The sequence below is a fragment of the Lonchura striata genome, chromosome 14 (assembly GCF_050655825.1).
Source record: "Lonchura striata isolate lonStrDom1 chromosome 14, ASM5065582v1, whole genome shotgun sequence".
Classification (NCBI taxonomy): domain Eukaryota; kingdom Metazoa; phylum Chordata; class Aves; order Passeriformes; family Estrildidae; genus Lonchura; species Lonchura striata.
In genome coordinates, this window is record NC_140716.1 from 14398362 (window position 1) to 14414817 (window position 16456).

The 16456-nt window shown below is 50.7% G+C and overlaps 1 long non-coding RNA gene across 1 annotated transcript; it reads left to right on the forward strand.

The window, feature by feature from the left end:
• Positions 1 to 512: 512 nt before the first annotated feature.
• Positions 513 to 14562, forward strand: LOC146766090 (uncharacterized). The gene is made up of 3 exons (XR_014958545.1): positions 513 to 2240; positions 13148 to 13235; positions 14316 to 14562. It is a non-coding gene; the product is annotated as an uncharacterized LOC146766090 (long non-coding RNA).
• Positions 14563 to 16456: the final 1894 nt, after the last annotated feature.

Consider the following 16456-nt stretch of genomic DNA (forward strand, 5'->3'; position numbering starts at 1 on the left):
CGGCGGCTTCGCCCCGGCCCCCGCCCGCCGCCCGCCCGCGGCTGAGGTAGGGGAGGGAGGAGGGGGGGGGAGGAGAAGAGAAGGGAGCGGGGGGGGGGGGGGGGGGGCAAAAATTAAAAAAAAGGAAAAAAAATCACCAAAAAGCGGAAAACCGCGCCGACCCCCCAAAAACGCCCCAAAACAATGAGCGCGGCGCGGCGGCGGCGGCGGCTCCCGGTGGCGGCGGCGGCGGTCGGTTGGCTCCGGGCGGCTGCGCCCCGCTGGCTCGAGCCCCCTGTGCGCGTCGGCGGCGCTCGGCGCGGCTGCCCCGTGCGGCGGCGGGGCGGCCCCGCTGCCCCGGCCCGGCCCGGCCCGGCCCGCTCCGCCCGCGCCGCGCTCCGGCTCCGCGACAAGATGGCGGCTGTTGATTCCTCAATTAAAAAAAAAAGTTTTTTTTTCTCTTCTCTTTTCCAGAGCCCTCGGGGGCGGGGCGGGGGCGGGGCCTGCGCTCTGCGTCACCGCGCTCGCGGCGCGGCCCCGCCCTGCCGGAAAGGCGCGCGCGGCGCCGGAAGCGGCCGGCGCCGTCCTCAGTTGCTCCGCTGAGGGGCTCGGGCGCGGCGGGAGGGTCGGGCGGCGACCCCGCCCCGCACGCCGTGCCGGCGGTGCCGTGCGCTCGCTCTCCGCCGCCCTGCCCCGCCTCGGTGCGCCCCGCTACCGCCTCGGTCTGCCCTGTTTGCTTCAGTCGGGGCTTCCCCCCGCAGCACCCCCTCACAGCGTCCCCTCTCCGTTTGCCCTCAGATGTCTCAGGTGCCTGCTCCCGGTGCCCCCTCATAATCTCCCTTCAGTCCCCTCAGAGTGCATTTCTCTCCCTCCCACCCACAAAGTCCTCGCCTGGTCTTTCCTGTTTGCTCCCCCTCAGGACCCAGAGCTGTCCCCTCACAGTGTTCCGACTCCCCTCAGATGTCTGTTCCACCCTCACAGCGTCCCCCGCAGTCTCCCCTCAGTCCCACCAGAGATGTCTCAGTGCTCCGCTCACGGCGACCCCTCCATGCCTCCCCACAGTCCCCGTTTCTCCTCAGTCCCCTCGTAGGGACCCCCACAATCTCCCCTCGCAGTCCCACCATGGATGGCTCATTGGCCCTTCAGAGTCTCCCTTCAGTCCCTCAGATCCCTCACTTCAGTCGTTTGCCAGTCTCCCCCCACATCCCCTCTCTGACTCCCCTCGGATGTCGCAGTGCCCCCGCACAGTGTCCCCTCCATGTCTGCCCATGATCCCCCCTTCCCCTCTCAGTCCTTTCAGAGTCACCCACACAATCTCCCCTTTCAGTCCCACCACGGATGGCTCAATGCCTCCTCATAGTCTTTCCTCCCCACATACTCCTAAGAGCCCTCACCCCTGTCTCTCCTCTCAATCCCACCATGGATGTCCCCTCTCATCTCTCCCTGAATCGTCCTCAATTTTCCCTCTCAGACACCTATCAGTCTCTCACAGTTGTATTTCCAGTTTGCCTTCTCAGTCTCACCATAGATGTCCCCTCTCAATGCCCCCTTCACAGCCATCCCCCTCACAGTCTCCCTTCTCAGTTTCCCCTCAGTCACCTCTCAACTTCCCTTCTCAGTCCACAGACACGATCTCTCTCAATGTCCCCCTCAGCATGTCCCCTCTCAGTTACCCCCTGCAGTTCCCCCTCTCAATTCTACTGTGGACATTCCCTCTCAATGCGCCCATCACAACATCCCCTCCCAAGCTCCCCCTCAGTGCCCCCATTTTTCCCCGTGCCCCCATTTTTCCCCGTGCCCCCATTTTTCCCCATGCCCTCAGAGCAGCCACACACAAGGGCAAGTGTCCCATCGGAGCTGACCCACTCTCAGGCACCAGCATCAAACCCCAGCCTCACTTTACAAACACTTTCTGCTCTGTCTAGACAGACTTCCCCAGCCCAAAACAGGTTTAGAAGACTGGAGCTCATATACTTCCATAGATTTCCATACTGGTTCCCAACCTGAGAATCAGGTCATATAAGCCCCGGTGACGTGTGTGGCAGCAGAGCTCCTTGTACCCAAACTGGTTGCTTGGGGCTGTTTTCATCATCTTCATGTTGGAATGTCCTCCAAAGGTAGCCACAATGGGAGGAGAGGCTGGAGAAGATCTGGACACAATTCTGAGGATTTGTTGACAAGCTCCATAAGCTGAGATGGATTCAACAGCAATAATTTATTGGTTTAAAGGAGATCTATAATGACAGATTCCTTTGCAAAGAGTAAGTCTGCGTTTTGTTTACTGCAAAACTCGAATTCATTACATTTACTTCTACATTTACATGAATTTCATTACATTTACTTGCAAATTCTGTATTTATTTACATGGTGCCTGTCCTTGCTGAGGTCTGGCTGTAATCACGTGGAGGTCTGTCAGGCCTCTGTTTCTATCACTGCACTACTCATTAGCTACACAAGTAAGTGCTCTCTGGTTGTGCCTGCTTTAATTTCCTTCAAAAGCAATGAGTTCCCATCTGTTTCAGGATGTTTCAGTGTGGGACAGGGTTTGGTGTCTCACAGTGCCTCTAGATGTAAAAGCAGCAGCTCCTGTCCAGCAGCATTTTACTGTGGTATAAAGCATTTATTCCAGTTTAGGTTAAAGGAAAATGTTTTGCTGTTGGAGGTGAGGGGTGGGAGTCACATCAGATTCTAAGTCACAGCCGAGGACAACAGGGTCTTTTTCTGGCTCCTGCTTGAACTTTTTAACAAGTTTAGTTGGTGTATTTTGAACTGTGTCTTGGATCACTCTTTGTGCTTGCCTTGGTCATTACAGCCTGGGCAACCTGAGCTAGTGGAAGGTGTCCCTGCCCATGGCAGGAAGGTGGAACGAGCTGCTGTTTAAAGCCCCTCAAACCCAAAGGAAGCTGTGGTTTTTCAATTACATCATTTAAGGATATGCTGGAGTGGCTGACACCAGGAGCCCTCCATAGCACTTCCTCATCACCCCCTTCCCTGCTGCTGCACTAACTCTGCAGCTCTGGGATAAAGTCAGGATGGAGATTTACCACTGGGGACAGATCCTGAGTGGTCCCACGGCTACTGCCACTCTCCAGAGTGGCATGCTGCCTGGTGCTGGGCAGCACACCCATGTTACAGCAGTACTGCAGCCCTGAGCACACAGCTGCTGAGGCGCTGACAGCCCCAGTGCTGTGACAGGAGCTGCTGTGTCGGTGCCTCTGAGGGAAATGCTGTGTACCCGCTGTTGGGAGAAAAGCAGAGGATGTATGGAGGCCATGATGAGCTGGGAGAGCTCCTCTGTCTTTACAGCAAGTGCCAGGCTTGCCACACCAGTGAAGTCAAAGCGGGGCTGCAAGTCCCAGGAGCAGAGTGGGAGGGAAAGGAGGTGCTTTGGAGGGAGGGAATCCTTCACCCCAGGCAGCAGGGGCAGAGGAGGAGGATCCTACTGCTGCTGTGTCCTGCAGCTTCTCTGTGCTGCAATGTCCCCTTAGGATGGCCCCTAAGGGGATCAGATCCCCTGCCATGGGATCAGAACAGCGCTGGGTTAATGGCAGGAGGGAGAGGAAGACCTCGGCTGTTACCAGCTGCCCCTTGGAAAGAGGGCTATGATTAAATACCCTGAAGGCCTAAGAGTACCCTGGGTATCACAGCCCTTTGGTGTCAGTACTGCAAGACTTGGATGGCCTCACTCACTAGTAATGCCAAACATGCAACAAACTCAAAGAGAGCAGGAGGATTTAATAATGAAGAGAAACTCTTTGAAAGACACTATATGTCAAATACACCAATATTCTCAGTCTGGACTCCAGTGCATGGCTCCCTGCTCCCCCACTGATGGGTAAGCCCTTGAAAGGATTCCTGAGGCCTTCATTTGTGATGCTCAGGAGGGAGGGTGAAGCAGGTACTTAATGGATAACTCCTTTATTCGGGGACTAGTTCCAAGAGAAATTGCATAATAAAATCTGCACTGCTGCAGCCCATCGCCAGACTTCCTGTCTCCAGGACTAAGCTGCTTAAAGACACAGTTCCTGAGATCCTACCTTCCTTCCCCACCCAAAACATGGAAGTATCATTTCTATAGCTTATGACCTCAAAACCTTACAGCCAAACAATTAGCAGTGTTTGAAATAACTTCTGAGGAGCTCTGCCCTGTAACTTGTAGTCACTGTGGCACCATCACAGGAGTTCTCGTTGGGATTGGGAGTCTGTTTTTCCTGGTAACGTTATGTCCCAGCACCTGGTGGATTTACCATCCCCATGTGCTGCCAAAGCTGTTCTAGGACAGAAGAAAAGCCCAGAGCCTGTTGCCTCCTCTCCTCCCAGCTGCTGCAGAAGGTGCTGCTATTCTTTCTCCAGGCAAATCTGGTTACACACACCCTGCACTCATGGGATTGTGGAGCAATTTTATGTGAAATAACTGTTGTTTCTGGCTTCTGATTTTCATTGTGTGTGTGAATTCCGTGGTGTTCAGGAAGTGGTGGTAACCCAGGGACCGCAATCACAGCACTGTTTTGTGTTTAGCTGTGTGTCTGTGAACTTCTGCAAAGCCTTGTCTCCTTGGGTTACAGAGATTGACACACATCCTAAAGGGTTTCCTTGCTTCATTTCATGCAGAAAGAGTATTTGCAGGTGGCTAAACATGTTCTGTGGGTGATATCCCACAAGCACCAATCAGATCTGATTCTGCTCTCCTTTTCATTAATGTAAAGCCATTTCCTACCTACTTGTTGAATAGAGTCTAATGGGGACTGGATGCAGACTTGGACTTTTCTGCGAATTGCTCAAAATCCTGCCCATCATCTGTCAGGACCATCTAACTCTGATGTGGAGGAATCCCCGAGGTAATGGGTAAGGCTATCTTACCAAAGTGAGAGTATCAGTTCAGGAAAAAACAGTCTTCTGTCATCAGCATAATTGAATCTGTCACTCTGAGGGGGTCCTTCTTTCTTAAGCCTTTTGGCTGAAGTTGCCTGTAACTTTGCCATGCCTGAAAAACTATTAAGAAAAATCTGTATAAATCTTTGTGCTCTCACTCAGGCTTGTTGCTTGACGAATCTCAGACTTTGTCTGAGACACAACAGTCCATTTATTTTATTTCTAAAGTAAACTGCTACAAAAAATGCCTGAGCTCTGCAACATTATGGTTTCTCATCTCTCTGACACCAGCTTGCAACCTGCCCCACAGTCAGTTCAAAAATCATATTTCTACACATAAAATAGTAATCTGGGTAATCTGGGCAAATTTAATGTCTGCCAGCTCCCTTTTAGCAGTGGCAATTAGTGGTTTATGGGTGTTTTCAGCCAACACGGGCCAAAAAAAAAAGACACAGAACATTTTTTTTTTTTCTGCACAGAGAAAGGCAGGATGCCCATAGATACACTCTGGCTACTTGAGATGGGAAGATTTCAGTGTTTCCCACCTCCTTGTCTTGTCCCCTGGTTAAAGATGTGGCCTTCCCATTGCACCATCAGTAGGAGAGAGCATTCACAAGCTCTTCGGGTGCTGCCACTCACAGCTTGACGTGAGCTGAATCCCAGATGTACAGTCTGAGCTTGGGTGCTGAGCTGTGAGCTCAGGCATGAATACTGCTCACCCTCCCCTCTGCCCAATTCACACGGGCTCTACCTCTTGCCTGAACCTGTATCTTGGAGCAAGACCTCATCCTTCCCACCAGGGCTGGTGCTTCCCTCAGTCATTCTGTTCCCTGCACACAGCTCAGAGCAGTGGCCTGTCAGGGTCTTCAGACCAGAGAGATTGGGTGATTCCTCATCCCTTGAAAGGTGTCTCCAGATTCCTCCCATGCCATTTCATTCCTCTGCTCATTCCATGATGGCATCACAGAGACAAGGTCTTCCAGTACCTACAGGGAACTGAAAGGAAGGATGGGACAAGACTATTTACAAGAGCATGTAGTGACAGGACAAGGAGGAATGGGTTCAGATTGAGAGTAGGTTTAGCTTAGGTATTAGAAAAAAATTCTTCCCTGTGAGGGTGAGGAGCCCTAGCACAAGGTATTCAGGGCAGCTGTGGCTGCCTCTGAATCCCTGGAGTGTCCAAGGCCAGGCTGGACAGGGCTTGGAGCAACTGGAATAGTGGAAGGTGTCCCTGCCCATGGCAGAGGGGTAGAAGGAATTAGGGTTTAAGGTCCCTTCCAAACAACTGTATCCTATGATTCTGTAATCAAGTGCTCAGCACTTTTGACCACACTAAGCATTGTTCCTTTCAATTCAGTGCTATCCAAGCATTTATTAACCTACTTGGACACACTGCATATGTCTTTTGTGGTAGTAATTCATTATAATAAATATCATTGTTCTGTTTTTTTCCTGTCTCTACATATAGCTTGCATTTTTTTCCTAATCAGTAGCAATGCAAACAGCACTGCAGTGACTTCACATAAGTGTCTGGGATGACATTTGGAGATGCCCTCCTTGTGTTCTGTCCTTATTTTTTGCTGCAGCAAAATCTGGTGTTCCCAAGAAAACTCTGGCCAAGCTCACAGTCTCACCACCATCCTGTTAGTCACCTGTGTGCAAAACTCTGCTGAGCCACTGTCAAGCCAGGCCATGGGGACACTGGTGGCATTTTTCCCTGCTCTGCCATTGTCCTGGTGGGTGGAGGCAGCCACAACAGTATGTCTCTGCAATTTCTCCTGCTCTATTCAGCCTTGCCAGTCCCTCTGCCTCTTCTTGCTACCAGTCACAGCTTCAGTGCAAGACTTGGTTATCTCAAGGAGCTTAATTCCTGGGAAACTCTCTGTATCTTCTCAGTCTTAATCCTAGCTCCCACACTAGCCTTTAAGCTTTTTGCTGTGGATTCAACTCATCACAACTCTTGAAAAATTTTATTTTTCATCAGAAACTCTGCTGAACTCCCATAGTCATCCAGAGAGCAACCCCAAGCTCTTCTGCAGTATCAGCCTCTCTGTCTCTCTCCCTGCTGAGTCAAAAGCCAGCTGTGAAATGTTTTGGATTTAGGTGGCAGACAGGTCCCTCACCCTCTGCATTAGGCTCCAAGAGTTAACTATGCCCAAGTTCTTGGAGAATGGTACAGACTCAGGTGGCTGCCCTGTCCTTGCTCTGGCACTGCCATGTGCAGTCATAGAATCATGGAATGGTTTGGGTGGGAAGGGACCTTAAAGCCCCTTTGTTCCAACCCTGTGCCATGGGCAGGGACACCTTCCACCTTCCACCAGACCAGGCTGCTCCAAGCCCCTGGACACCTCCAGGGATGGTGTAGCCACAGCTTTTCTGGGCAAACCTGTGCCAGGGCCTCCCCACCCTCCCAGGGAAGAATTTCTTCCTGCGGACTGTGCACTCCTCCCATAGAGCAAAGGGCCCCCAGCGGCGACCAGGAAGCCTTTCTGGGCTGGGTCATGGAAAACTGTCCTGCTGAACCAGTTCCAATTTGTATGAAATTCTTCAATATTCATCAGGGCAGGGAGGGCACTGAGCTGGGCTGACAAGGGGAATGCATTAACCAACCACCTGTTTGTGCCTCCAGACACGCTCTTCCCCCACCACAAGAGTTTTTATCTTGTTTTGTGTAAAAAAAGAGCAACTTCTACAGGAGCTTGAAGCTCAATGCTCACTGGTTTGGGACTAGTAGAAAGTGCAACTGGCCCAGCCCCACATTGCCCCATAAGCTGGAGGATGATGACGCTTTTCACCCTTTTTCTAGCAGATAAGGTGGTTGTGGAAATCGTCACCTTCCACAGATAACTCTGGTGTGTTCAGGGCTTCAGTAAGTACTCAGAAAACCTCCCAAAGTTTCAGCTTTCAGAATTTTGAAAGCACTCAAAAGTTCTGATTTATTAATTAACAGTAAAAACACCTAATTGCCCTGCTGTGTAAGCAAAGCTTTAAAAATGGCTTTTATCTCCAAAACAGGGAAAATAAACGGAGTAAGATAGGACAAAATTACTGAAACACATCAATCCACTCACCTTCTCCTTCAGCAAATTTTTCATGTTTGATTCAAACCAAATTCTTTATCTTTTTTTGTTATTGCAACAACCAGTTTAAAGGCTCTACTATTTCTCCAACCCTGTTGTTCTCTCAGACAGCTCTTTGGGCAGCCTGGCTCTCATGCATCCCAGTTGGATGCATCTTGCATCCCTCCTATCACCTTGTTTTGGCTGCCTGAATCATACCTGGCACTTCTTGGGTGCCCAGCACAGAGCCAAACCCAAACCTTTCCTGGTGACTCAGTCCAGAGTTTCTCCCAAACACAACATGAGTGCTTTAGCAGGAAAACCTTTTTTTTAGCATTAATCGCCTTTCAATTTGTTTGCATGAGCTCCTAAATAATGGGCTCAGGTGAAAGTAGAACTAATTATTGTCATTATGGCTTTTAGTTCATAGAAATATGGAATGACAGACTGGTTTGGAAGGGATTTTGAAGACCATCCCATTCTACCCCCTGCCATGGGCAGGGACACCTTCCACTATCTCGGGTTGCTCCAAGCGTCGTCCAACCTGACCTTGAACACTCCCAGGGAAGGGGCAGCCACAGCTTCTCTGGGAACCCTGTTCAGATTAAGGGGATCATAGCAGGGCAGCAAAGTGACTGAGGTGATGGTGATAATCAGCACAGGATAAAATGGGATCCTTTCCTCTGGAAAACCTGTGAGAGAATGATTCCAATGAGGTGCTCTACTCTGTTGCTTTCAAGGTTATCAAAGAAATGACCACCCCTGTGGTGTCCCATTCCGTGACATTAATGACAAGAATCTTTTGGCACAGGATGTAATTTGCCTGGGGAAATTAGTTCCAAAAAGGACCAGAAAGTTAAATACTATTCCAGACATTAAATGAAGGCAAATAATTTTATAGCCAAAATAATATTTTTCTATGATAAATTATGTAAAAGGCAAGAGTAATAAAATGTGATGCTCCAGGGAATAAAACAATCCCTGTAAAGGTCAGGAAACTCTTTTAACATACCTGAACATCAGTCCAGATACATTTTAATTTGTTTGGGTTTTGTGTCCTTGGTCGGACATGATATTCTTGCCTGAGTTCTTCAAGGTCAAGCACCTCATTGGGTGGACAGAGAAACCTTCCCCAGCTCTCTCAGAATACTGAGCCATCCTCTGAAGCATGAGCAGATGATTTCTGTTACACTCCTGTCCCATTCCTGCAAGACTTGACACACTGCAAGGTCTTGGTGGCATCTGTGACCTGCGACTCCACGATTTTGCTGTTCCAATGCTGTCTCTAATTGTATCAGGATTCACTTTTCACCCAAGCTCTCCACCTTGGGCACGATGGTTAATTCCTGCAGTGCAGAGTTTCATGGCTTGGCTGTCAATGTGCTCTGTGCTTCCGTCTTAGATCAGCTGAGGTTGCTCGTCTTCCTGTCTTAAGGTGTTAAGATGAGAAATTCCCTTTTTTTCTGCTTTGCTTCCACCCCATAGCAGCTTATCCCAGCCTTGTGCTTGCCAGGGAAGTGAAGCCAGATCAGATCTCAACCACCCAACCTGGAGGTCCCATCATTGTCATCCTGGAGCAGGGCCTGACCAACTACTGCACCTCATCTCAGTCCCCCAGCTCCTCCACATCCAGTGTATGGTCACATCTCTTAAATCAATCCACTTGGCCCCTCTGCCAGGTCAGTTCCCCATGGCCCCAGCCCACTTCTTCCTGCTTGTCCAAAGGCTTCTCAGCTGCATTCCAGGTTCCTCTGTCATCCATACAAGATGACACTTGGTGCTCATTTAGGGCAATTTACCAGGCTGGTTTGAGTATGAGAGCTCTGAAATTTATTTCACACTTTTGAAAGAAACCCAGACCCAACTTTTTCACAACGGCTGTCAGTGATGTTCACAGCATCCTGAAAGGCTCGGGTAGAATTTGCTCATGAGCTTTATAGACTTATCCTCTGGGAGAGAGCAAATATGGGAGAATTTGAGCTAGGAAAGACAATTTACATTATTGAAGTGTTAAAACATGACAGAGCTGTAACCTCAAATCTGTATTATAAAAGTACCCAAAGATTTGATAAGATACAGGGCTTTCATAGAATCATAGACTGGTTTGGATTGGAAGGGACCTTAAAGTCCATTTTTTCCACCCCTGCCATGGGCAGGGACACCTTCCACTATCCCAGGGTTCTCCAAGTTCTATCCAACCTGGCCTTGGGCACTGCCAGGGATCCAGGGGCAGCCACAGCTGCTCTGGGCACCCTGTGCCAGGGCCTCACCACCTTCACAGGGAAGAATTTCTTCCCAATATCCCATCCATCCCTGCCCTCTGGCAGTGGGAAACCTTGTCCTGTCACTCCAGGCCCTCATCTAAGTGCCTCTCCAGCTCTCCTGGAGCCCCTTTAGGCAGTGGAAGGTGCCTAAATAATACAGATCATAACACACAATACAGATACCTGAGACATCTTCAAAGAAGTACCCAGTAATTACTGCAGTCATTACATGGTCCTGGTCTCCCCCCAGCCTTTGATCAGAAATGTCTAGAGTGATCTCTGCTACTTCCAGAGCACAGGCAGATCCATCTCCTCCTTCCACAGCTCTTCTGGAGGAAGAAGTGACCCTCTGCACTCCCACACCAGTGAGAGTTCCCACCACAACACTGGGACATCTTTAGTTATGACTTTGCACCACTGGCTGAGCCAAAACTAACAAAAAACATCCCCAAACTGTCTGGCTTTATATTTTCCTGGAGTTTAAGTCCAGTTGAAGTAATTAGATCATCTTTTCTGCATTTTTGGATGTCACAAGTCACTGCATTTCAGTTGAACATTGAGCCCTGTCACTCAGGCCAGATTAAAACCCAGCTACCCTGGGAAGAGCAGAGCTGCTGTGGGCTGACATGGGAAGTGATGAGATGCCAGCATGGGCCTGGCACTTCCAGGGAGGGTTTGACAGTTCACAGCAGCAGCCTGGTGCTCCAGCCCGATGAAAGGAGGATGATCGAGGCACCCTCAGCTCTCTCCCTCCCCAACTGGCACAGGACACTGATCTTTCAGACCAGATGATCTCGAAGCACTTGGACAAGGCAAGAAATCCTCATGGCTTCACCCCTCAGCTCTCTGCTTGCAGGCAGAGCCCTTCCTCCCAGTCTCTGCATTAAAACCGTGTGGTTGAAATGAGCTAATCTTGCTTGGAAGGCTGCAAGCCCCGGTGCAGGCACCGCTCCCCTCGCATGCTGTCGCAGTACACAGCTGCCGTTGCTGCAAGAGAGCTGCGGCTCATTTCAAGGTTGAATTTGTCCAGCTTCAGTCCCTGGGATATTTACATCTCTGGAAATTATCTGGAGATGCTGCAGTCCGTTATAGCAGAGCTGTTGCTTCCCTTGGTCAGATCTCTGGGCAAGTGCGTGGATTTTAACACTGCCATGTCCCTACATACACCCTTCTCTGTACCCTGTATTGTTTTTTAAGATTAAGGAAAATATATTTTATTTTCAAGGTTTTCTTTTCAATTGCAAGGACCAGATACTCTTTTTAAATGACAAGAGATGAGAATCTCGTGCATTTGCATGACCCCAATGGTTTCACAAACTCCTTTAACTAAACCATTGCCCAGATTGTACCAAAGACACGTGGGGCTGATGTACATGAGGGCCACTGACACAGCACTGAGCACACGAGCCCTGAAGTACCTAAAATTATCTCATGCTGGCTTTTGAAGATAAGTCTCCACCCTCCATTCAGAATGACAACTTTTGGCAACAACAAGAAAACAGAAATGACAGATGGTAACAAAATCTGGTACACAAACATGACAGTAGGCAATATAATGAACATTTCACCCACTCCTTCATTTATGCTAATCGGTGCTTTTGAGCAACCGGAATTGTTCTGCCAGACAGCCACGGATCTGAAGCACAGCACAGCAAATCTCAGAGGGCCACCAACCTGAAACCAGGGTAAAACCCCACCAAGGAGATTCACTGTGAATGAAATTAAAGTATCACTGAACTCCAACCCTGACAAAATCCCCTCACTCCTAAAAAGCACTTCAACCTCTCCTCCTGCCCTGAAAACACCACATCCACAAAACAGAGGCAGTTTGGTTTTCCTGCTACCTAAAGCTTCACCAAAATTCAGAGGAACCAGCAGAAATGAGAAGTAGCAGCCTTGCAGTTAATGTGAATTGTGCTAAATAAACGTATTTGTTACGGCAACGCAATTTCCTTCAAAAAGCGTTTTTCTCCCAGACTCAGCTCTCTGGGATGGACTCTGTCCCTGTGGGAAAATGGTGACTCTTCCCTTTGAAGCCCACTTATCTCATGCTGACATTCTCAGAGGAAGGTGCTATGTCACCCACAAACCTCCTTTTATTTCCTATAAAAATGTAAATCAGCCTATTTTTTCCCCAAAACAACCTTATGTAATGAGCAGTGTCCTTGCTCAATCATTTTGAAGATGTGCTTTAGCCTCTATTTTATGCAGGAATCTGTAAGAATTAAACTATTCCTTCCCTTTCCTTCCCTGATATTTCAGTGCTTGTTCCTCTGCCTGCTTCAAAGCTCTGTGGCCATTCCTGGCGTGGGCAGGACCTAAAAACATCTCAGAGGGCAACAGCAACACCTTTGTATTTTCCCAAGGATATAAAATAAGTTTTTCCACAAGTAAATTGCCAGTGCTTTCAGGAAAAGAGGGGCAGGCCCTCAGAGCCAGCTGGGATGTGTAAGTGCACAAATCTGTGTATATTTGTAATTATAAATGAGGCTTGTCCTCCATGATCAAAATTTCAAGATACTATCCTTTACAGGACCCAATTTTCCTTTGCTTACAGCACTGTTGCACATTACCCGCAGCAGATGAAATGCTCTCTTCTGGGGGCAGAATCACAGTGAAAACAAAGGAAAAATAGGGAATTTTAGTCAAAACATTTCAGTTGCTTTTGAGGGCAAAGAACCCCATGGTCTTGGTGGGTTTCCAGTAACCAGGTCTGCAAATCCTACAACTGGCCCCAAGAGAAGATAATTTTTGTGTCAGAGATTCATCTGATAGAACCAGAAATCTCCCACTGTCCTCATGAAGATCCACCCAGACTTCTCCGACCGGGGGAAATCTTCACTTCTGCTTTCTGTATTATTCACTTGTCATCTCCTGCCCTGGATGAAGCATCCCAGCCTGTATAGTTCTTCTTTGGGTGAAAGCTACTCCATTTCTTTAATTGTCTTTCACGTCCACCTTCCCCTCCTCTAGATCTTCTGTGCAAAGCCACGTATCAATTTTGAGTCAACGGGATCTCGGCACATGGAGCAGTTGGAGCAGAATCCCACTGTGGATGGAGGTATGGCAGACCAGGGTTTCTTGTTCTCTCTGCTTCAGTCTCTATAATTCCTAAAAATAATGTTCCAACCAACTTCCAGACATGAAATCCTGAAGAAACATTGACCAGGAGGGCTGGGGTCTTCCAGAGACCCCCACACTGAAGCCCTTGGGTGCCTTCATAGCCCTTTTTATAGAATAGTTTCAGCTGGAAGGGACCTTAAAGCTCATCTTGCTCCACCCCTGTCATGGGCAGGGACACCTCCCACTGTCCCAGGCTGTTCCAAGCCCCATCCAGCCTGGCCTTGGGCACTGCCAGGGATCCAGGGGCAGCCACAGCTGCTCTGGGCACCTGTGCCAGGGCCTGCCCACCCTCCCAGGGAACAATTCCTAATTCCCAATATCCCATCCATCCCTGCCCTCTGGCCGTGGGAGCCATTCCCTGTGTCCTGTCCCTCCATCCCTTGTCCCCAGTCCCTCTCCAGCTCTCCTGGAGCCCCTTTAGGCCCTGGCAGGGGCTCTGAGCTCTCCCTGGAGCTTCTCCTCTCCAGGGGAGCACCCCCAGCTCTGCCAACCTGGCTCCAGAACAGAGGGACTCCAGCCCTTGGAGTATCTCCATGGGCTCCTCTGGACTCACTTCAACAGCTCCACATCCTTCTGATGCTGGTGCCCAGAGCTGGAGGCAGCCCTGCAGGTGGGATCTCACCTGAATCCCACCCTCACCTGCTGCCCATGCTGTGGGATGAGCCCAGGATAATGCTGGCTTTCTGGGCTGCCCCCTCAATGGGGGCCCCAAATACCACCTGCTAAAAGATAAGGAAATCCTCTTTTTTTTGTGTGTGTGTGTGTGTTTTTTTGGTGTTTTTGTTGTTGTTGTTTGTTTGTTTGTTTCTGTTTTGTTTTGGTTGGTTTGATTTAGTTTTGGGGTTTGTTTTTTAGATTTTGGGTGGGGTTTTTTTGTGGTTGGTTTTGGTTTTGGTTTTGTTTTTGGTCTTTTTCAAGTCTTTACCCACACAGGCTTCCCATCCCCTACCACCCATACTCTCTCTTTCCTCTGCCTAGTCTCAGAGTAAGGAAGCCACACATGATGTTTTCTCTCCAGGATATGCTGAACTGGCTGGCAGGTTGTCTGATGAGAAGGAATCTGCCCGGGGACACACCGTGGGATCTTCTAGCCTGTTGTTTGTCATGGAAAAGGGAAGATACCTGCATTCAGCCACTACTGAAACCAGGAATGCCAGCTCAAAATCTGGAACATCAGCCTGGGAGGTTCCCAGCATCAGAGAGCTGCTCTGATGCTGCTGTGGCTGAAGGAGGCTCAACCCCACGTCCTTGGCCACCCAGGTGCGTTCACAGGGGTCCTACAGCCGGGGGTCCCTGGGTGCCCCGGAGCTGCCTGGCTGTGGGGTGTGTGGGGCACAGGGGGCCAGGATGTGCTGCTGGATGGTCTGGGTTGCTTTGCTGAAGCTTGGGCCAGGACCCCCGGCAGCCTCCAGCTTATCCCCACGTCCCCAGCGGGTTTTGCCCGCTCGCTGGACACGCTCAAAGTTCAGGGTGCTATAAATACCCGGGCACAGGGCTGCCAGCGGGGCCGGCCGGCGCGGGGGGTGGGGGCTGCTAAATCCCAACGGGCTTTCGTTGCAATTAACCCTGTGCGTGCACGAGTCTCCTCTGTGCGCTTTGAAAAAGAGGAATCCTTCAATTCGAAATGTGTCTAAAGCCAGAAGAGAGCAGCAAACTCCTTCAGTGGGCCGATTCCTGCTGAGAAGAGCCCTGGGGTTGGTACCAGGACTGTAAGAGCACAGGGCACAGGAGGAGGTTGCAGTGGATGGGTTTTTTGTGGCCAGCAACACCCACAGCTGCTGTGTGACCCCCCAGCTTGGGCAGGTCCTTGTGTTGGGAATGCAGCATGGCTTGGGTCCCCCCATAAAGCAGAGGCTGCCTGTGCACCCCACATTCCCCACAGAGCATGGCCTCATGCTACACAGCCCCCTGCCCTGCCTGACAAGCACAGCCCCACACCCTGCCCCCCACAGAATACGACCCCACCCAACATGGCCCCACAGAGCATAGCCCCAAACCCAGCCCTGTATGTCCCCATACACCACAGCCCTGTGCCCCCCAGCCTGCCCTGTGTCCCGGGCACCACGTGCAGGACTTCTTTGAAGCTCTAAAACGCATCGAAGAACTTGAAGGGCAACAGAAACGCACCAGATCAGTACAGGCTCCAACCCCAGCTTGGGAACAAGCCCAAAACGTGCAGTCCCCAGCGGTGCCAGGTCACCCGAGGCAGAGCACAGCACGTCACCTGCAGCAGGGTGTGAAGCAGCTCCCTGGGGAGCCGAACCGAGGAGACGCCTGTAACCCCACCCACAGATGTACAGAGCCCTTTTGTGGTGCCAAACGTTATCTTTTTAACCATTTCCCTCCCACACCTTATCCTGCCGGGCTGAGGGGAGAGGCAGTCTGTGAGGAAGAGCCTCTTGCCCCTTTTTCCTGCTCAAACCACGGGCGATGGGATACTCGGAGAGAACAGGGGACAAGCCACAGCGGCAGAGCCCCGCGGGCTGCGTGCTACCCCCGGCTCCTGCCGAGGCTGGACACAGCTCAGTGCACACAGAGCTCAGTGACAACGGCTCAGGACTGACCGAAGGTGATCTCCAGCTCCATGGGGCCAGGCTGCACATCCCCATGGCCTCGCAGGCAGAGGCTGACCCTGTCCCATGCCTTCGGCAATGTCGCAGCTGCAAGGGACCCTTAGCCTTGCTCAGGTGACAGTGCCACCAGAACAACCTCATTTCAGCCATGGAAATGTCACCTTTTGTGTCCCTTCAGGCCAAACAAAGGCACATTCATCATCTCACTCTCCATCGTCTCCTCTTCCCCCATCACCACCACAGCTCCTGTGATGCCAAACACCTCCTTGTTGCACTTGGATGTCGTGGCTCTTCCTGATACTTGACCAGGATTTTCAGGTCATCACTCCTGTGGCCAACAGGGTCCTGCCCCACAGCTGTGCCCTGCCCCGTTCCCCACAGTCCCTGTGCTGCTCTGGGATGTGGCTGCCCCAGAGCTGGTCCCCTCAAGCCCCAGGGCCGCTGTGAGTGGCACTGCTGGACTCTGTGCACGGCACAGCACCAGAGCAAAGGAGCCTGGCAGGTGGCACTAAGGGGAGATAAAGGTCAAGGCCGGGACATGCCAGGCCCTGTGACATTGCCAGTCCCTCCTGTCCCCTTGTCCCCA